Below are 21,273 nucleotides of genomic sequence, written 5' to 3'. Positions count from 1 at the left end.
AGATATGTGTGGGCTAAATCATGCAGGGCCTTGAAGATCATGTTAATAAACTTAGATTCCATTTTAAGTGTTATGGGAAATCTTACGAGGTTTAAGCAGGTGATCAACCATATCTACTTAGCAAGAGCCTGTATTTAAGTTTTCGTGAAGAGAATTCAGTATATAGTTGTCCTGTAGCAGGAGAAGGTGGAGAAAGAGAAATAGTAGACTTTGTTGGATTTTACAGTCTATGTTTTGATTATACTTCCATTCTCTCAAAGAAAAAGCTGTATGTGAACCAATTAGCACAATGTCTGACACACTGCAAGCACTGCATAAATGTTAATTATTGTTGGTACTGTATGGGATTGACTTGGAAGTGGGTTTCAGGGGTGCTCAGTGATGCACTAATAGCACTGGGTGTATATCAGAGCTAGAACATCACAGCGTAGGGGTTGCAGTGGAACTCAAACAAGTTGCCGAAGATTGGGTTATAACCAGCAGATCTATCTCCAGATTTTGAAACTTCGTTCAGGTTAGATAGATATCAGGTTGACACTTATTCCCCAGGGCTGAGAGTTGGCCAGATTATAAACCATGGTTAGGTCTTAAATTGTAGTACATTTATTCATTTATTCATTTGCTCCAATCTGGAACTCTCGTTCAGCCACCAAAGTGGACACCATCTGACACCTTCACAGAGGACATTTTAATGCAAGGGTATGAAAAAACAGTTTCTCATGGGTTTTTCCTTTTTGCAACTGTTGATTTCTTTCCTTCCTTCCTTTATTAACTAGTAAATGAGCATCCTTTATTTATTTAACTGTTTTTTTTTAAATTGAAGTATAGTTGATTTACGTTATGTTAATTTCTGCTGTATAAAACTGTTTTCCTTTTGTATGTTTGTTTGTTTGTTTTTGGCCACGCGGCTTGCAGGATCTCAGTTCCCTGACCAGGGACTGAACCTGGGCCACGGCAGTAAAAGGTCGGAATCCTAACCACCAGGCCACCAGGGAACTCCCAATGAGTATCCTTTCAAAGAGGAATGCAGGAACATTATTATCTCTTTTAACAGGCATAAAAACACTGATGATATCGGTAGGTAGAATTTACTGAGTGCTCGCCAAATATTTGTTCAGTGTGCCAAATGCCTCATACGCTTACATAAGCTTCCTAAAAGTCCTAAGAGATGGGGACATTGTTACCTTTATTATACAGATGAAGAAGCTGATGCTTAGGAAGGTTGAGTCGTTGTCCGAGGGTGAGATAATGGTGGAGCCAGGATTCACACTAGTTTCTGCAGACCCTCCAGAGCCTCTGGCCCGAAGCCTACATAGATAATGTGCAGCTCTTTAGATTTTTGTCCCATGTCTTCTGAACTTTGCTCTTTGCGTTGCCCCTCCTCTTTTCTTGCTGCTACTCTATGTTCAAGATCCCAGGGTTTTCACAACAGTTCCCAATGGGGTCTCTACACTTGCAGTCTCTCCTATTCAGTGCCATCTTATGAGCAGCACTAAATTGTACTCTTAGAAGGGCAGCTCTGGCCGTCTCATGCTCTGATTGCGAAACCTCAATGTCTCCCCATTGAATGAAGAGCAGATCTCTCAACCGCATTCTGAGCTCTGGAAAAGAGCTTGTACTTCAAGCAGACAAAGGACTGAGCGCTGGCATTTTGTAACGTGGTGGAGTGCTGGCTGCTTTCTGCGCCCTCAATCTCATGGTGGTCTGTGCTGCTCCCTTCTCCTAAAATTCATGTTAGAGTTTGTGTTTCTGGAAGGCAGGGACTTTGCTAGACATCTCTGTGTAAACTGTATGAATTTGCATCATGATTATGCACAATGTCACATGCCTTTTTCTTTTGCATCAAATCCAGTGTGTTTATTCCAAGGTCACACCCCAGAGTTGGTGAGTAATCTAACTGTCTCCATATAATTTTTTCAAGAATCCTAGCTCTCTATAGGACAGCAAAAAAGCTGCAGGATTTTATGAGTATCCCCCAAAGCAGTCTTTCAGTCTGGAGTCACTTTCTTTGGTGCTGGGTGCCCCTGGCCCATGTGGCCATTTGAAGGGTGCAGGACTGTTCCTTCAATACTAAGCTTAGTCAAAGGGCTGGGTCATGAACAGTTGAGATACAGTAGTGCTAAGAACGCAAGGTCTGGCTTTAAATTTCCCTCACCATTTGTAGTCATGTGTTCATGGACAAACCACCCTTGTGCCGCTGTCTTCCCCGCCGTAAAGCAGAATATCAGTGCTGTCTCCTCATGCACTTATGAGGATAAAGGAAATACAGGACTTAGAACAATGCCTGGCAGGTAGGAAGTGCTTAGTGAATGTTAGGAAGTATTTTTTTCCCCATTCAGGGCTCTTCCCCTCACTAGAGATGTTGCAGGGTGTACGAGAGCAGTACCTGTGGCAAAGGCTTCAATATTCCCCAGGGGTAGGGCTCTCCAATTTCTGCTGCCCTTGTGAACACCTCTCTCTAGGTACCATGTGGTTAGGTGATTCTTGGTTGCTCAACTTGCCACAGCGTCAGTTTCTTCATCTGTAAAATGGGAGCACAGTGTGACTTGCAAGGTGTTGGAAAGGGCTTTCATACATTTAACATAGATCTTAGCACATAATGAATATTAGGATCAAATCAAGCAAGGGATCTAATGTGCTTAGCACAGTATCTACCAGGTAGAAAGGGTTCAATTTATGTCAACTATCACTGTTGTCACCATTTATCATCACCATCATCACCATCATCATTATCATCATCATCCTCATTCTCATATCTGATCTCACAGAGCATACTGCTTGAACACTTCAATGACTGATACATATTGGTTAACTTGTGCAATTAATTTGAAAAATACCAATTCAAAGACAATACTAGGAGTTTTATGTATATTCAATTCTTTTATGTATATTCAATTCTTTTCTAAAAACCATTTCTTTATAGTTGATTCTTATGGTCTTGCAGTTAATGGTATCTAAATATATTAAAAATATGCCTCACAGGGCTGTCTGAATGATACAGGATTTTGATCAACCTTACTTGTGCTGGGAATAAATTGATTCAGTTTAAATACTTTGTCTAAAAGTTATTTGTCCTGGAAAATACCAGTCTAATTCCCTTACAAGTAAGAAAATTATAAAGAGAGAGATCTAAGCAGTGAGTAGAATATAGGCTCAGAAAATGTGTATCAGCATACCTTAACGAAAGTAGAATAAATCTTGGAACTTTAATATCCCCTTTCTTGGATCTAAGTAGGCCCCTTTGGAAAACTATTTTATTGTTTCTCGTTAAATTAGAATTGTGCTGAGGTGCCACTATCTACTGGTTTCTATTATTATTAATGTAAAAAAAATCACTGCATATTCAGCATGTCCCCAGTTAAAGCCAACAGAAAATTCTCCCCACACTTATGCTTAACTCTGGCTCGTTTTTAAACAAAGTTCCTTTTTTGTTGTTTACATCTGCATTTAAAGATAGCAATCCTTTCTAGTGACAAATAAGGAAATTTAATATATAGGTTTACTTCTGCTCTGTTAAGTTAACAGCTCTTGCAGAAGAAGCATGGAAAGAGTTACAGAGGCCAGAACTGTCTCGTTAACTTTGGGAAGATGCAGTAATCGCTGGGCAGCAGAATGTAGGAAGCGTCATTTTTCAGAACATGGGTACTTTGATAATATGTTAGAGAGGAATACTCAAATTTTTGATCCATCAATGAGATGGAAGGTGTCTTAGTTAATTCGAGCTGCTATAAGATGGACTGGGTAACTTATAAACAGAAGAAATTTATTTCTCACAGTTCTGGAGTGTAGAAGTCCGAGATCAAGGTGCCGGCAGATTTGATTCAGATGAGAGTCCACTTCTGGGTTTTATAGATGGCTATCTTCTTATTATATCCTCACATGGCAGACAGCATGGACTTTTCTCATTAGGGTATTAATCCTATTCATGAGGGCTCCACCCTCATGACCTAATCACCTCCCGAAGGCCCCACCTCCACATACCATCACATTGGGGATTAGATTTCAACACAGGAATTTCGAGGGGACACAAACATTCAGTTCTAGAATATGGTTGCTGTTCACAATATTTCTCAAAAATGCTACCCTGTAGTGTCTTATCTTCCTGATGCATTCATGAAACAGACACTGAATGACAACAGATGCTGTACATTGGTGGCCTACCAGCTACAGCTGGCCCAGAGATGTGTGATGTGTGGGCCTCGGGAACATATTGCATATGGCAGCAGTTATTGGAGCCTCACTGAGACCAGGCATCCGTCTTTCATATTTCCAGTAGCTTCTTGGCTCCTTAGAGTTTTCAACCCCTGAATAAAAAACACTGAGCATGTATGATAGCTCAGATACTATGTTAGCGCATAGATTACAAGTTAATGTCCAAGTCCTCATAAAGACTGTCGAGCCCCTACGTGGTACCCTTCTTCCCCAGCCCTTATCATCTTGTCTCTGCTTCTTTCTGCTCTGCTGACTCCAACCTGACCACATGGACCCCTCTTCCTACCAGCATCTACACCACCCCTCACCTCTTTCTGGTTTTTGCTCAAATGCCATGTTGTCAGGGTGACTTTCCCTGTTCCTCCACTTTTAACTTACAAGTATTTTCTCCCTTTCAGAACTCACTAATCCCTTTTCCTTTGTTTTTCTACCAAAGCCTTTACCGTGATCTGAGATACAGAGTATTTAATTCATTCATTCATTGTCTGTAAGCTTCATGAGGGTAGCAGTTCTGTCTTACTGCTGTCTTTCTAACACCTACAACAGTGCAGGTACCTGATAAACGAGATGAACAATGAATGCGTGAGCATGGTGTACGCTGAAAGAGACCCAGGATGCTATGGGAACCACAAGTAACTCAGTGAGGCTGGAGCATGGAATTTGAGGTCGGAGTAGGGAGAGATGAGGGTGGAGTGGTGAGGACTGTGGACTTGGACAGGAGGACAAGAGGGAGCCATGGAAAGATGAGTGACCAGAAAGCAGAAGAAGGATAAGATTACTATAGGAATTTTTTTTTTTTTTTTTGCGGGACGCGGGCCTCTCACTGCTGTGGCCTCTCCCGCTGCGGGGCACAGGCTCCGGACGCGCAGGCTCAGCGGCCATGGCTCACGGGCCCAGCCGCTCCGCGGCACGTGGGATCTTCCCGGACCGGGGCACGAACCCGTGTCGCCTGCATCGGCAGGCGGACCCTCAACCACTGCGCCACCAGGGAAGCCCCACTAGGAATGTTTTTACTCTGCTGTTTTGCAAACCAAAATAGTATATATAGCTACTAATTTCCATGAATCTGAGTATAGGACCTTACTAATGGTTTAGAAAATGCTAATGAGTCTGTTTACATAGAATTTTACCAAGCCCTTAAGCATGCAGTTTACCTTGGATTGTTCGCTAAGATACTGGCTTGATTTCAATCAGCTTCAGCCTTAGAGAGTTAATTAGAGAAGAAAGTAGAAGGCAATAAGGTAGATCCAGCTTGAACAATAGGGTCATCCAGATTAGATCCAAATTCCAGCTTTGCTGCTTGTTAGCTATGTGAACTTAGAAAAATTACTTAACCTCTCTGAACCTTTTTTCTCATCTGCAAAATGGGATCAAATATGCCTACTATTCCAAGCTGTCCTGAGCATTAAATCAAAAAAAAAATCAGTGTGTCTCATGCCTTCTATAGTTGTAGGTAGTGAAGATACAGAAGCCATATTTATGAAAGCGATCATGCCTTTTATTAATGATTATGCAAATTAATGCCTCTTATTTTTAAGAATGTTAAAAGTTGACTTAATTTTTACAAAAAAAATATAATTGGATATATAATACTGTGGCTTTTTCTTTTTTCTTTCTTTTGCTTTTTATGTTTTTTAGAACATATGGAACCTATTTGCTGCATCTTATGTACTTCCCTAATATTGGTGTAAGTTGCCGCCTTGGTAAAGCGTATTCTTGAGTTGTAGACCTATGCTATAAATGTCTCCCTCTTTTGGGGAGTCAGGTAGACTCTGTTTTGAGACCATGGGGAGGGTACCTCATCGTTTTGTGAATCCTATGAGTACTATGGATTACACTTTAGTATATACAGCATGTAAATAAGTTTCAGCGGCATAAAAGCTTCAAAACTAAACGAAAAGGAAAATTTAATAACTGGCTGATTTTTAGATTGTGCACTAAATAATCTGTTTTTCATCCTAAGAAAGGGGAGGAGAAAGGCAGAGTTTAATAGACATATAGGAACAAAGTAACGTCCAGTACCTAGGGGGTGCAAATCACATTCCATGAACCAAACAATGTGGCTTTCATCAGATCGCTTTCAGCTGCTCTGCCTGGGCACTTGAGTATAACTCAACCAACTGTAACACAGGAAGAAACTCCTGATAAAGGGCAGAAGACAGCACAGAGCCCACAGATCTTGGCCAAATTCTGCTAGTTCGAGCTATGTATATAATAACATGTCTGTCAAGTGATTGTTTGGAACTATCCTTCTAGGGCAGAGGTTAAAAGAAGAGAAGAATTAACTAATAAGGACCTACTGTATAGCAGAAGGAACTCTACTTAATACTCTGTAATGGCCTATATGGGAAAAGAATCTAAAAAAGAGTGAATATATGTATTTATACAACAGATTCCCTTTGCTGTACCCCTGAAACTAACACAACATTGTAAATCAATTATACCCCAATACAAATTTTAAAAAAGGATACAAGAAGCATTAAATGTACAGGAAAAAAAAAGAAGAGAAGAATGTAAAAAGAAATAAGACATTTGCACAACTGTGACAATCTCGGGATTGAAGGGATAGAAATGGATCTGGGATATACAGAGCAGAGGTTTAACTGGGAGTGATTTCAGCCCCCGGGGGACATATAACAATGTCTGGAGACACTTGTGGTTGTCACACTGGGCAGGTACTGTTGGTGTCTAGTGAGAAGAGTCCAGGGCTGCTGCTAAACATCCTACAATACACAGGACAGCCCCTGTCCCTGACCCAGTAAGGAATTTTCCAGCCCCCAAATGTCAACAGTGATGAGATGGAGAAACCCTTTGTGTAGAGATTTCAACTCTAACTGTTGGTAAGTTAGAGATTTTATTATGTGATTTAGCCATCTGAAGGTCCAGTCCCAGCTTTATCTTCCTCAGGAAATGATGCAACTGAGGTGAATGCATTGTGTTCTCACCTGTTCTGGGTTCTTTCGTGGTGTTTGATGAGAGGGCATTGAATTGGCACAGGTCTCTTAGCAGTTGGTTGTGATCTGTTCAATGAAAGGACCTCAGTGTGAGAAAGCCATGGTCTTTTCTTCACGTGGGTAAGAACTTACATCCTTATGAAGCCAGCCTGTGAAATGACCACGATTGAACACAAGCATGAACCACAGTGCTCCTTTCTTCCCTGCGAGTGTCTCTTCTGTAAGTTTGAGGAGCAGTGGTGGAAAAGCAGGGAAGATTTTCATTGCCTCTGTCTCTGCTTCACCTGGGTTTTGGTTACATAGAAGACTTCAGTCTCCAGGGCTGTCAATCTACCCCTTTTTAATAGCATCAAATTTGTTTTAAAAAATTCATGCTGTGGGTTTTGAGATAACAACTGTAGCTCCAGAAATGTTTGTTAAAGATTACACTAGATAGACACTTTTTAATGAACAGTGTGTGTTCTTGGGCATTTATACTTTATAACTGTATATAAGGAAAAACAATATGGGAGCTAGAGGTTTTTCAGCAAATTTCACTAAACTATTGCTGTCTTTGTCCAAATGTCTCTGAACATTTGATGGGAGGAAGAATTTTGTCCTTATGCTTGACTGAATAATCTGCTAAATTATATTTTAAGTCAGCACTTCCTAAAATTGAAGAACAACTAATGCTAAAGCATATCATGGATTATTGTACATGCAATTTGCATAAAAGTTAAAAAAAAAGGTCAGTACTTCAGTAGTATCAGGTCGCTGCCTACAAAGATTGCACAAAACCAATGGCTAAGATGAATATTGTTAGTGTTCAGACCTTCTGTTTCCTACTTATACAAAAAGCATAGCATAGCCACCAATTGAGTGGGCTCATAATCAAATCATAACCGTTTGGAATAAAATGGAAGCTTAATGTGAAACTGCTGTTACAGCAAGTTTAATTAAAGCTCTTCTGTATCTTGAGAGTAAAGTTCTAAATTTCTGTATTTCAATGATTTCCAAACTGTTCTCTGGATGCAAGTGGTAGATCCGGGTCCTATGGGGATTCAAGGTCATAGGAACTGCTGTGTGGATGTCCAGGCCAGCCATGCTCACCAGCCCTTCACCCCAGCCTTCATCTAAAGCAGCTGCGGGTCACCTGTCATATTTACTGGATTTCTGCAATTTTTGTGTGCAGACAGGAATCTACGGCTAAAAAAAGCTGGAACACTGTTGGAGTAGTTGTTAAAAGTTCCCAGGTGGAAGAGCTATTTTTTTAGGTACATAAAATAATGCAAATGAAGAAATAATGAAATGAAAATGCAAGAGCAAAAGAAAAGATTTTAAACTAGATGAAAGGAGAAGGGCCGTATGTACTGTACCTCCTCTCTTGCCTGGAGTCTGTTAAATTTAATTAGCTATTAACTGGAACCTACACACAGTTCATAATTCTCTCTCTCTTTTCTTCCCTTCACTTCCTTCCCTTCCCTTCTTTCCCCTTCCTCCCTCCCTCCCTCCCTCCCTTCTTTTCTTCCTTTTTTTTTCTTCTCTCCCTTCCAACACGTATTTACTGAGTGACAAAAAACAAATACATAAACAAGATAATTTAAGACAGTGATAAATGCTATGAAGGAAATTAAACAGAATGACCTGATAGAAAATGCCTGGGCTGAAGAAGGTTGAGACTATTATTTTGGACAAGAAAGTGGTATAAGCCACTGAAAATGTGCTCTGTAAAGATGAGAAGCTCTTCCCCATTTCACTCCCCACCTCAAGGTATAGTTTTGGTTTGGGGAGAAAAAAAAAAGGGGCTTATATTTGGTGAGTTATATTATCTACCGTTTTCCTTCTTATAAGACAGGCATGGCATTAACTGATTTCCGGCATAAAGTCCAAGAATCATATCTGGATAAAGCATGCTAAGTAGTTATACTTTAGGAGATTAAATTTTCATTTGGGTTAAAATTGAATGCATGTATAACAGAGGACTACCCAACCACTATTCTTGATTTAACTAAAGGAAATAAATGTGATTTGTTGTGGACTATGTCTTTTAAAGAGCAATATTTCACCTGGAAGCTAAAGGATGAGAAAGAGGCAACTATGCAAAGATATAGATATTAAATAGATACGCAAAGATTTAGATATTCTGCTCAGAGGGAACAACTACTGCAAAGGCTTGGCGAGTAAGAGCTCACCATGTCAGGAGGCCAGAAATTGACATTAAGGATGGCTCTGGGATCCCAGATTCAGGTCAGTCTGACACCACTCCCCTGACTGGGTCACGTCGATTCTCTCCCGTAAGGAGCTTCTCTGAAGTGTTCTTGCTGTGTTCTGGGTTGTCCCTCAGTAGGACATGTTGATGGATTTAATGCCTCATTGATAACGAAAACTTGGAAGTGTGAGAGGCCACTGCAAACAAAAACGTCAGCAGCAACAACACTAGAAAATAACTGTGTGAAATCCTATGGCTGATTCATGCTTGCTGTTTCCTGTGATGGTAGGTCCAATGCAATGGCAAAAATGAGTTCAAAGTTTAGAAGGCATTTTAGCCACAGTTTAAAATCATCGTCATCATACTTCTCAAGTTAAAATTTAAAAGTTACCCAAAATTAACTATTGTTAGTATTATTGAATATATCTTTTCAGAATGATTTTTTGGGGGTGTATATATTAGGTAAATATATACCTAATATGTGAAAAATAAAAATAGGTTTTAATTGTGTATGTATCTCTCTCTCTCTCTCTCTCTCTCTCTCTCTCTCTCTCTATATATATATATATATATATATATATGTGTGTGTGTGTGTGTGTGTGTGTGTGTGTGTGTGTACACATATATATTTTTGGAAACTCTACCTCACTCTTTTTATAAATTTATTTATTTATTTACTTTTGGCTGCATTAGGTCTTCGTTGCCGTGTGCGGGTTTTCTCTAGGTGCGGCGAGCAGGGGCTACCCTTCGTTGCAGTGCGCTGGCTTCTCTCGTTGCGGTGGCTTCTCTCGTTGTGGAGCACGGGCTCTAGGTGCGTGGGTTTCAGTAGTTGTGGCACGCAGGCTCAATAGTTGTGGCTCTCAGGCTCTAGAGTGCAGGCTCAGTAGCTGTGGTGTGTGGGCTTAGTTGCTCCAAGGCATGTGAGATCTTCCTGGACCAAGGCTCGAACCCGCGTCCCATGCAATGGCAGGCAGATTCTTAACCACGGGGCCACCAGGGAAGCCCCGAACCTCACTCTTTTTAATGCTAACTAATATTCCATTCTTTGGAAATAGCATTATTTATTAACAAGGCATTGGAATCCTCACTTTGTCGTTTACTAGCTGTCTGCCTTTAAGAAACTTATTTAGTTAGGTCAGGAGAAGAGGAAGTAACATTCTAGGTAGAAGGCATGTATATGAAAAATATTAAGGTAAGAAATGGGGAATTCCCTGGCGTGGTTAGGACTCCTCACTTTCACTGCTGGGGCCCTGGTTCAATCCCCGGTTGGGGAAACAGATCCTGCAAGCTACAAGTCGTGGTCAAAAAAAAAAAGTAAGAAATGTATGTGTAAACGTATTGGTTCATTGAAGGATAGAACAAAGATTAGCACATTGGGACTTAGTGCATGAGGACATGGATAGTAGATGAGATGAGAGGGAGTCGGAGCTGGGTCACGTGGGGCCATCAAGACGCTTTTAACCAAGGGTGTAACATGGTGACATTTGAGTGTTCAAAATTTATGTGAAGAATGGCCTAGAAGAATGGCCTATTTATATACAAAAGTGGGCAGGGGTAGGAGAATAATTTTTTACCTTGGTTATCTTTCATTTATTTGTTCTTTATGGAAAACTCCTCTAGAACCAAGACTAATGTTACAAATATTTGCTTTTTATCTTGATACCTGTGAAGACTTTGCTTATTTCTGGATGACTTGTTGAAAGAAATCACCAAAAATGAAAGGCACATGGACGTATAAACACCCAATGAAGTGACTTCTCCAAAGAAAGAAAAGAATAGGTTCTTTAAAAGGGAATTTGAAGGCAGACCTTACCAGACCTTTTTAGCATAAGATCATTATCACATTCTTTTTTTTTTTTTTTTTTTTTTTTTTGTGCTGTACGTGGGCCTCTCACTGATGTGACCTCTCCTGTTGCGGAGCACAGGCTCCGGGCGCGCAGGCTCAGTGGCCATGGCTCATGGGCCCAGCTGCTCTGAGGCACGTGGGATCTTCCCAGACCGGGGCATCCCGTGTCCCCTGCATCGGCAGGCGGACTCTCAACCACTGCGCCACCAGGGAAGCCCCACATTTCCTTTTTGAAAGCTTTTTATTTTGAAAAAATTTGACTTTAAACATTGCAAAAGTAGCACACAGATTTCCCAGGGTATATCTCTACCCAGATTCTCCAAATGTTAACATCTTACATAAATATAGTATAATGATCTAAACAAAAATTAAAATGGATTCAGTACTAACCTACAGATCTTATTAGAAATTCCAGACTGCCCTAGTAATGCTCTTTTTCTGGTTCAAGATACAATCCAAGCTGTCGCATGGAATTTAGTTGTCCTGTCTCTTTAGATTCCTCCAATCTGGGTCAGTTTTTCAGTCCTTTTTTTGTCTTTCATGATCTTAATATTTTTGAAGAGTACCAGACCGTTGTTTTGTAGAATGCCCCTCAGTTTGGGTTTGTCTGAAGATTTCTCTTGTTTAGACGAGTGTTGTGCATTATTGGGGAGGATTCCACAGAACTGTGTCCTTCTAACTGCATCATTTCAGAAGGTACGTGATGTTAAAATGTCTTACTATAATAAGACATTATAATATTGGTGAAGTTAACTTTGATCACTCTGTTAAAGTGGTGTCTGCCAAGTTTCTCCACCATAATGTCCCTATTTTCCCTTTTGTAATTAACAAGTATCTTATACACAGATACTGTGAAACTACATAAATATTCTCTATTAATTTCCTATTCCTGGTGTAACAAATTACCACAAGTTTAGTGGCTTTAAATAACATGGATTTATGGTCTCACCGTTCTATAGGTTAGAGTGTGAAATGTGTTTCACTGGGATAAAATCAAGTTGTTGGCAGGGCAGTGTTCCTTTCTGGAGGCTCTAGGGGAGAATCTGTTTTTCCTGCCTTTTCTAGTTTCTAGAGTCTGCTCGTATTTCTTGGCTTCTGGCTTCTTCAATTTTCAAAGTCAGCAATGGCTAATTAAGTTTTCCTTACACTGCATCACTTTGTCTGTTCTGTCCCCCTCTTCCACTTTTAAGTAACTTTGTGATTACATTGGGCCCTACCAGGCAATCCAGCATAATAGCCCTATTTTAAAGCCAGGTGCTTAGTAATCTTAATTCCATCTGCAACTTAAATTCTCCCTTGCTAAGTAGCACAGCATATTCACAGGTTTCTGGGATTAGGACACGGATATCTTTGGGACCATTATTCTGCTTACCACAATTCCATTCTTCATCAAAATTTTAACTTACGCATTTATTTTTTATCATTATGGAATCATAGTTTTCTATTTTATTCAACAGATTTTTTTCTAGTCTGTTAATATTATTATTTATTTTGATGCTCAAATTGTTTCAGATGGGGCACATGGAGTCCCTTCAAGGTAGGTCCTGTGTCTTTTTGGTATGTACCCAACATTATGTTGGGATCATCTTTCACTTTACCTGCCACAGCTCTGGAATCAGATCCTCCTTTCTTTTATTGGGAAATGGCATTTAGAAACCAAGATTGGGCACTAAGTGTGCTTATTTCCACTGAGGCACTTTGCTTCTTGGTCCTTTCAATGGACAGTTAGGAAATATATGCACAGAGCTCTTTTCTTTCTTTCACAGCCTTCAGCAAAATAGGTTTATCTATTTAATTTTTATATTGTTGTTTCATCCGTTTAGCTCTTTATTTTATGAGGTAGAGGATTTGTCGCTATACAGTAAAATCACCTCTTAGGTGTATGTTGCTGAAGTTAATCTGTAAGGTGAAAGTTGCTTACAGTGAGACTTAAATTACTTCTAGTGACAACTGAAAATTCCTCAAATCTCCCGTATATTTCAGACTTATATCAAGCTTCAATAAGTCCAGCGCAGCCAGACAAGCATTTCTAAGAATTTGTCCATTTCTTCCAGGTTGTCCATTTTATTGGCATATAGTTGCTTGTAGTAATCTCTCATGATCCTTTGTATTTCTGCAGTGTCAGTTGTTACTTCTCCTTTTTTGTTTCTAATTCTATTGATTTGAGTTTTCTCCTTTTTTCTTGATGAGTCTGGCTAATGGTTTATCAATTTTGTTTATCTTCTCATAGAAACAGCTTTTAGTTTTATTGATCTTTGCTATCGTTTCCTTCATTTCTTTTTCATTTATTTCTGATCTTTATGATTTCTTTCCTTCTGCTAACTTTGGGGGTTTTTTTGTTCTTCTTTCTCTAATTGCTTTAGGTGTAAGGTTAGGTTGTTTATTTGAGATGTTTCTTGTTTCTTAAGGTAGGATTGTATTGCTATAAACTTCCCTCTTGTTACTGCTTTTGCTGCATCCCATAGGTTTTGGGTCATTGTGTTTTCATTGTCATTTTTTTCTAGGTATTTTTTGATTTCCTCTTTAATTTCTTCAGTGATCTCTTGGTTATTAAATAGTGTATTGTTTAGCCTCCATGTGTTTGTATTTTTTACAGATTTTTTTCTGTAATTGATATCTGGTCTCATAGTATTGTTGTCAGGAAAGATACTCGATACGATTTCAATTTTCCTAAATTTACCAAGGCTTGACTTATGACCCAAGATATGATCTACCCTGGAGAATGTTCCATGGGCACTTGAGAAGAGAGTGTATTCTGTTGTTTTTCGATGGAATGTCCTATAAATATCAGTTAAGTCCATCTTGTTTAATGTATCATTTAAAGCTTGTGTTTCCTTATTTATTTTCACTTTGGATGATCTGTCCATTGGTGAAAGTGGGGTGTTAAAGTCCCCTACTGTGATTGTGTTACTGTCGATTTCCCCTTTTATGGCTGCTAGCATTTGCCTTATGTATTGAGGTGCTCCTGTGTTGGGTGCATAAATATTTACAATTGTTATATATTTTTCTTGGACTGATCCCTTGATCATTATGTACTGTCCTTCTTTGTCTCTTGTAATAATCTTTGTTTTAAAGTCTATTTTGTCTGATATGAGAATTGCTACTCCGGCTTTCTTTTGGTTTCCATTTGCACGGAGTATCTTTTTTTCCATCTCCTCACTGTCAGTCTGTAGGTGTCCCTAGGTCTGAAGTGGGTCTCTTGTAGACAGCATATATACGGGTCTTGTTTTTGTATCCATTCAGCCTGTCTATGTCTTTTCGTTGGAGCGTTTAATCCATTTACATTTAAGGTAATTATCAATATGTATGTTCCTATTACCATTTTCTTAATTGTTTTGGTTTGTTATTGTAGGTCTTTTCCTTCTCTTGCGTTTCCTGCCTAGAGAAGTTCCTTTAGCATTTGTTGTAAAGCTGGGTTGGTGGTGCTGAATTCTCTTAGCTTTTGCTTGTCTGTAAAGGTTTTAATTTCTCCGTCACATCTGAATGAGATCCTTGCTGGGTAGACTAATCTTGGTTGTAGGTTTTTCCCTTTCATCACTTTAAATATGTCCTGCCACTCCCTTCTGGCTTGCAGAGTTTCTGCTGAAAGATCAGCTGTTAACCTTATGGGGATTCCCTTATATGTTATTTGTTGTTTTTCCCTTGCTGCTTTTAATATTTTTTCTTTGTATTTAATTTTTGATAGTTTGATTAATATGTGTCTTGGCATGTTTCTCCTTGGATGTATCCTGTATGGGACTCTCTATGCTTCCTGGACTTGATTCACTATTTCCTTTCCCATATTAGGGAAGTTTTCAACTGTAATCTCTTCAAATATTTTCTCAGTCCCTTTCTTTTTCTCTTCTTCTTCTGGGACCCCTATAATTCAAATGTTGATGCATTTAATGTTGTCCCAGAGGTCTCTGAGACTTTCCTCAGTTCTTTTCATTCTTTTTTGTTTATTCTGCTCTGCAGTAGTTATTTCCACTATTTTATCTTCCAGGTCACTTATCCGTTCTTCTGCCTCAGTTATTCTGCTATTAATCCCTTCTAGAGAATTTTAAATTTCATTTATTGTGTTGTTCATCTCTGTTTGTTTGCTCTTTAGTTCTTCCAGGTCCTTTTTAAACGTTTCTTGTATTTTCTCCATTCTATTTCCAAGATTTTGGATCATCTTTATGTCATTATTCTGAATTCTTTTTCAGGTAGACTACCTATTTCCTCTTTATTTGTTAGGTCTGGTGGGTTTTTACCTTGCTCCTTCATCTGCTGTGTGTTTCTCTGTCTTCTCACTTTGCTTAACTTACTGTGTTGGGGTCTCCTTTTGCAGGCTGTAGGTTTGTTGTTCCCATTGTTTTTTTTTTTTTTTTGCGGTATGCGGGCCTCTCACTGCTGTGGCCTCTCCCATTGCAGAGCACACGCTCCGGACGCGCAGGCTCAGCGGCCATGGCTCACGGGCCCAGCCGCTCCGCGGCATGTGGGATCTTCCTGGACCGGGGCACGAACCCGTGTCCCCTGCATCGGCAGGCGGACTCCCAACCACTGTGCCACCAGGGAAGCCCTCCCATTGTTTTTGGTGTCTGCCCCCCAGTGGCTAAGGTTGGTTCAGTGGGTTGTGTAGGTTTCCTGGTGGAGGGGACTAGTGCATGTGTTCTGGTGGATGAGACTGGATCTTGTCTTTCTGTTGGGCAGGTCCACGGCTGGTGGTGTGTTTTGGGGTGTCGATGACCTTATTATGATTTTACGCAGACTCTCTGCTAATGGGTGGGGTTGTGATCCTGTCTTCCTAGTTGTTTGTCATAGGGTGTCCTGCACTGTAGCTTGCTGGGTCTTGGTGTTGAGATGGAGATCTCTGGGACATTTTCGCCATTTGCTATTATGTGGAGCTGGGAGGTCTCTGGTGGACCAATGTCCTGAACTTGGCTCTCCCACCTCAGAGGCACGGCCCTGATGCCTGGCCAGAGCACCAAGAGCCTGTCATCACACAGCTCAGAATAAAAGCGAGAAAGAAAGAAAGAAAGAAAGAAAGAAGGAAAGAAAAAAATACAAAATAAAATAAAGTGAAAAAATAAAGTTTTTAAAATAAAAAATAATTATTAAAAAAATTTTAAAAGTAATTAAAAATAAGAAAGAAAGAAGAGAGCAACCAAACCAAAAAAACAAATCCACCAATGATAACAAGCACTAAAAACTATACTAAAAAAAAAAAACAAAACCAGAAAACGGACAGACAGAACCCTAGGACAAATGGTATAAGCAGAGCTATACAGACAAAATCACACACAGAAGCATACACATACACATTCACAAAAAGAGAAAAAGGGAAAAAAAAAATCGTTGCTCCCAAAGTCCACCTCCTCAATTTTGGGATCATTCATTGTCTATTCAGGTATTCCACAGATGCAGGGTACATCAAGTGGATTGTGGAGATTTAATCTGGTGCTCCTGAGGCTGCAGGGAGAGATTTCCCTTTCTCTTCTTTGTTCGCACAGCTCCCGGGGTTCAGCTTTGGATTTGGCCCCACTTCTGCGTGTAGGTTGCCTGAGGGCGTCTGTTCACGCCCAGACAGGACGGGGTTAAAGGAGCTGCTGATTTGGGGGCTCTGGCTCACTCAGGCCGGGGGAGGGAGGGGCACGGAGTGCGGGGCGGGCCTGCAGCGGCAGAGGCCTACGTGACATTGCTCCAGCCTAAGGCCGCGGCTCGTACCCGTCTCTGGAGCTCCTTTAAGCGGCGCTCTGAATCCCCTCTCCTCGCGCACCAGGAAACAAAGAGGTAAGAAAAAGTCTCTTGCCTCTTCGGCAGCTCCAGACTTTTCCCCAGACTCCCTCCTGGTTAGCTGTGGCGCACTAGCCCCCTTCAGGCTGTGTTCACGCCGCCAACCCCAGTCCTCTCCCTGTGATCCGACCGAAGCCCAAGCCTCAGCTCCCAGCCCCGTCAGCCCTGGCGGGTGAGCAGACAAGCCTCTCGGGCTGGTGAGTGCCGGTCGGCCCTGATCCTCTGTGCGGGAATCTCTCCGCTTTGCCCCCCGCACCCCTGTTGCTGCGGTCTTCTCCGTGGCTCCAAAGCTTCCCCCTCCGCCACCCGCAGTCTCCGCCCGCGAAGGGGCTTCTAGTGTGTGGAAACCTTTCCTCCTTCACAGCTCCCTCCCACTGGTGCAGGTCCTGTCCCTATTTTTTATCTCTGTTTTTCATTTTTTCTTTTTCCCTACCCAGGTACGTGGGGGGTTTCTTGCCTTTTGGGAGGTCTGAGGTCTTCTGCCAGCGTTCAGTAGGTGTTCTGTAGGAGTTGTTCCACATGTAGATGTATTTCTGATGTATTTGTGGGGAGGAAGGTGATCTCCACGTCTTACTCTTCTGCCATCTTGAAGCTCCTCTTCAGAATTCAGATTTTAAATTAACTCATAAGGTGTAAATTGGATGTAGTTAATGTTGTCATTGGAGAACCCTTATATCACCCATAAAATAGAGTACTCGTTGTTTTAGGTATACAATTACACAGTATAGGTGTTTGTTAATGTATAATAATGCACATAATAAAGTACACTGTATAAAATAGCACATGCAAAATATAATTTTATAGTATATTAGATATGCCATTAGATTGCTATTTTTATTTCCTGCTCTTTTTTTGTCTTTTGTGTTTGCCCACTTCACATGGTTGAATTCACATATAATGCAACTCCAGCTTATCTCATGGAGTTGTTTTGAGGAGTAAAAGAAGTTATATATGATTGACAAATTGCTAATTCTATATAAATGATAAAGGAGATGATGCTGAAGAAGAAGGTGATGATGATGATGAAAATGATGAGGATGAAAATGGTAATAAAGTAGAAGAAAATGATGATGAAGGTGATGAAGAGATGAAGATGATGATGATTTGAAGATTTTAACCATATTCCGTTTCCTTAGACTAATCTTTATTATTGTAGGATTCTCCACATTGACAAAGAGAGGGAAAATTTCAGGCATAAGATGGTATTGTTTCCAGTATTATTAATCAACAAAATTAATATAATATAAATGTACAGACCCTAATACTTAATACATAGAAACCTGTGGCTCCTTCTTTAGTTTCATTCTGTTGGACAGCCTCACAAGTCCAATGCACTCTCACCAGAATAGCCTGACTTGGATAGAACAGTAACACCAAAGTACTTTGGTCTCCACTGATGAGAAAGATCAACTAGAACAATGTTATTTTCTGGTTATAAGACATCAAACCACAGTGAACTTTAGTTCCCTAAATGACTCTTTAAATATTTAATACCATGTTAAAAAAAATGTACAAACATAAGAGCAGAGAGCGGTTTGGAGGGTGGGAGGAGAGAACATTGTAGGTCAAGGACAAACAGTGGGCTCTTTGTAGAACGCTGCACTAGGTCTCCTTTTCCTGAGAAAGCAAAACACGTGGTTGGTTATTTGGGCCATATCTTCAGATAATAAACATTATTCTGCAACAATAAAAATATGCATAGTTACAGTCAGATGAGATTTGAAAGGAAAAAGTTAATCTAGCCTTTTGAAATTCCCTGTTTAAATATAACTTTTTATTATGGAAATTATCAAACACATACTAAAGTAAGGAGAAAAGTATAATGATCTCCTTTGTACCTCATCACCCAGCTTCAACAATTATCGACATTTTGCCACTTGTATTTCATCTTTGCCTCACTAATCCCCATCCCCATCTGCTTTTTTTGGGTGGATTTTAAGACAAATACCAGGGATTGTGTATTTTTATTGTAAATTATTCAGTATATACTTTCATAGAGTAAGCCTTTGGAAAAAAAATGACGATAGATTAAGAATAATTTATTTTTTATTTTATTTTTATTTTGTTTTGAAATATAGATGATTTACAGTGCTGTGTTAGTTTCTGGTGTACAGCAAAGTGATTCAGTTATATATGTGTATATATACATATATATTCTTTTTCATTATGGTTTATTACAGGATATTGAATATAGTTTTCTGTGCTATACAGTCAGATCTTGTTGTTTATCTATTTTATGTATAGTTGTTTGTATCTGCTAGTCCTAAATTCTTAATTTATCCATCCCCCCTTTTCCCCTTTGGTAACCATAAGTTTGTTTTTTATGTCTGTGAGTCTGTTTTGTAAATAAGTTTTTGTATCATATTTTAGATTCCACATATAGCTAATATATATTTGTCTTTCTCTTTCTGACTTACTTCACTTAGTATGATAATCTCTAGGTCCACCCATGTTGCTGCAAATGACATTATTTCAAAGAATAATTTCTTAATAACCCCCCCACACACACAAAGAAAAAACCAGCTACAGGACCCTTTTAAATAGTAGAGGTATCTAAAACTATCAGAAAACCTTGCTTTTGGTGACCTGTTTTGATGAATTATTTTACTGGCACTTCATATTAAGCCCCCTATTCCACCCTGATTTTGGCACTGCATACTCTGGAGCTGTCATATTACAAGTGGTATAGCTCAGGATTGACAAGCTTTTTCTGTACAGGGCTATAGGCAATAGATATTTTCGGTTTTGCCATCCATATTGTCTCTGTTATGACCACTTAACTCTGTCATTATAGGCAAAGACAGCCACAGATAATACATAAATAAATGGGCATGCCTGTGTTCCAGTAAAACTTTATTTATAACAAAAGGCAAGGGACTGGATTTGGCCCTTGGGCCACAGTTTGCTGACCCTGGCTACAGAGAAAGTAATCCATCTCCTTGGAGAGTTGAGTGTGTTGTGGTTGAAGAGCAGTGCCTTAGGAATCAGAATACCCGAATTCCAGACCTGTCCCAGCATTCGGAAGATCTTGAACAGGCCTCTTTTTGACTCATGGTTTCTCATTTATTATGTGAAGACAGAGGCCCCTGCCCTTCTTGCTTAAAGAGGTTATTGTAGGACCAAATGAGATCACGAATGTGGAAGTGCTTAACGTATTGCTGCAATACAAGGTATGATCGTTCACTTTACCTCGAAATTCTCGATGGTTCTCTGTCGATGATTCTTAGTTAGATTTTATCCCTCGTCATGCATTTTCCTGGGCATCAGACACATATCAATAAAAAGCAAATTTACATTCACTGAGTACTTTTATATACACGCCAGGGACAGTTCTATGGGGGTTTATGTGCATAATCCTGTTTGATTAATCAAGTATTATTATCTCAATTTTAATGGCAAAGGAACTGAGACTGAGAAAGCTTAAGAAAAGTCCTAACCTCTGTTGGGAGTGAGTGGCAGAGTCAGGACTTGAACTGTCTGACTCCACAGCCTTTGGTCTATACCTCTAGTGACATTTAGGATATACTGTCACTTTCCTTCTTTCTGCAATGTCACCAACTAACCCTTTTATAGTTTATATGGTGCTTTTCTACCTACATGAGCTCATTTAATCTTCCCAGCAAAGACACTAGGTAATTCACTCAGGTCACCAACCTGAATAACTCCTACTTATCCTTAAAGATCTAGTTTCACGGTCATTTCCCAAGAGAGACCTTCTCTTATCCCGCAGACTGGGTCAGGTCCCCGTGTTAAATGTGTTCACTGTTACACCCTATATTTGCTTTGCCATGTACATTTCACTCCTGTAACTAAAGAGTCATCATGGAGAAAATGCCATGAAAGCAGAAATTAGGTCATTCTTGTTCACCACCCTATCACCACCCATGGCCTCTGGGTGCTCAATAAATATCTGTTGAATAAATGTCTTTCTAAAAACAATGGGATTGGAAGTTGTATGTTTTCAAGTGAAGTTTGCATCATAATGATATTTATTGCACTGTGAGTTGAGTTGGATATGTGAACCTTCTAGCAGGGAGCTTGTTAGGAATTCCAGTGCAGTGACTCTATGCCTGGGAGTGTGGTCTCATAGGTGTCAGATCTATCACTAACTCACTAACCAGATGGGAAAGTGGTGGAGGGGGTGAGGGGAGTGCTTATGCTATAGTGCTCCTGCCTGGGGAGGGGTGAGGCTGTCCCTCTCCTGTCTGGGAATGTCAGAAGTGTGTGTGTGTGTGTGTGTGTGTGTGTGTGTGTGTGTGTGTGTGTTGGAGGGAAGTAAAGTTTACTTCCTAAAACTACATATGAAATCACCATGGGAA

This window comes from Lipotes vexillifer, unplaced genomic scaffold (assembly GCF_000442215.2).
Source record: "Lipotes vexillifer unplaced genomic scaffold, Lipotes_vexillifer_v1.1 scaffold251, whole genome shotgun sequence".
NCBI classification, from domain to species: Eukaryota; Metazoa; Chordata; class Mammalia; order Artiodactyla; family Lipotidae; genus Lipotes; species Lipotes vexillifer.
Note: the sequence above shows the minus strand (reverse complement) of the source record.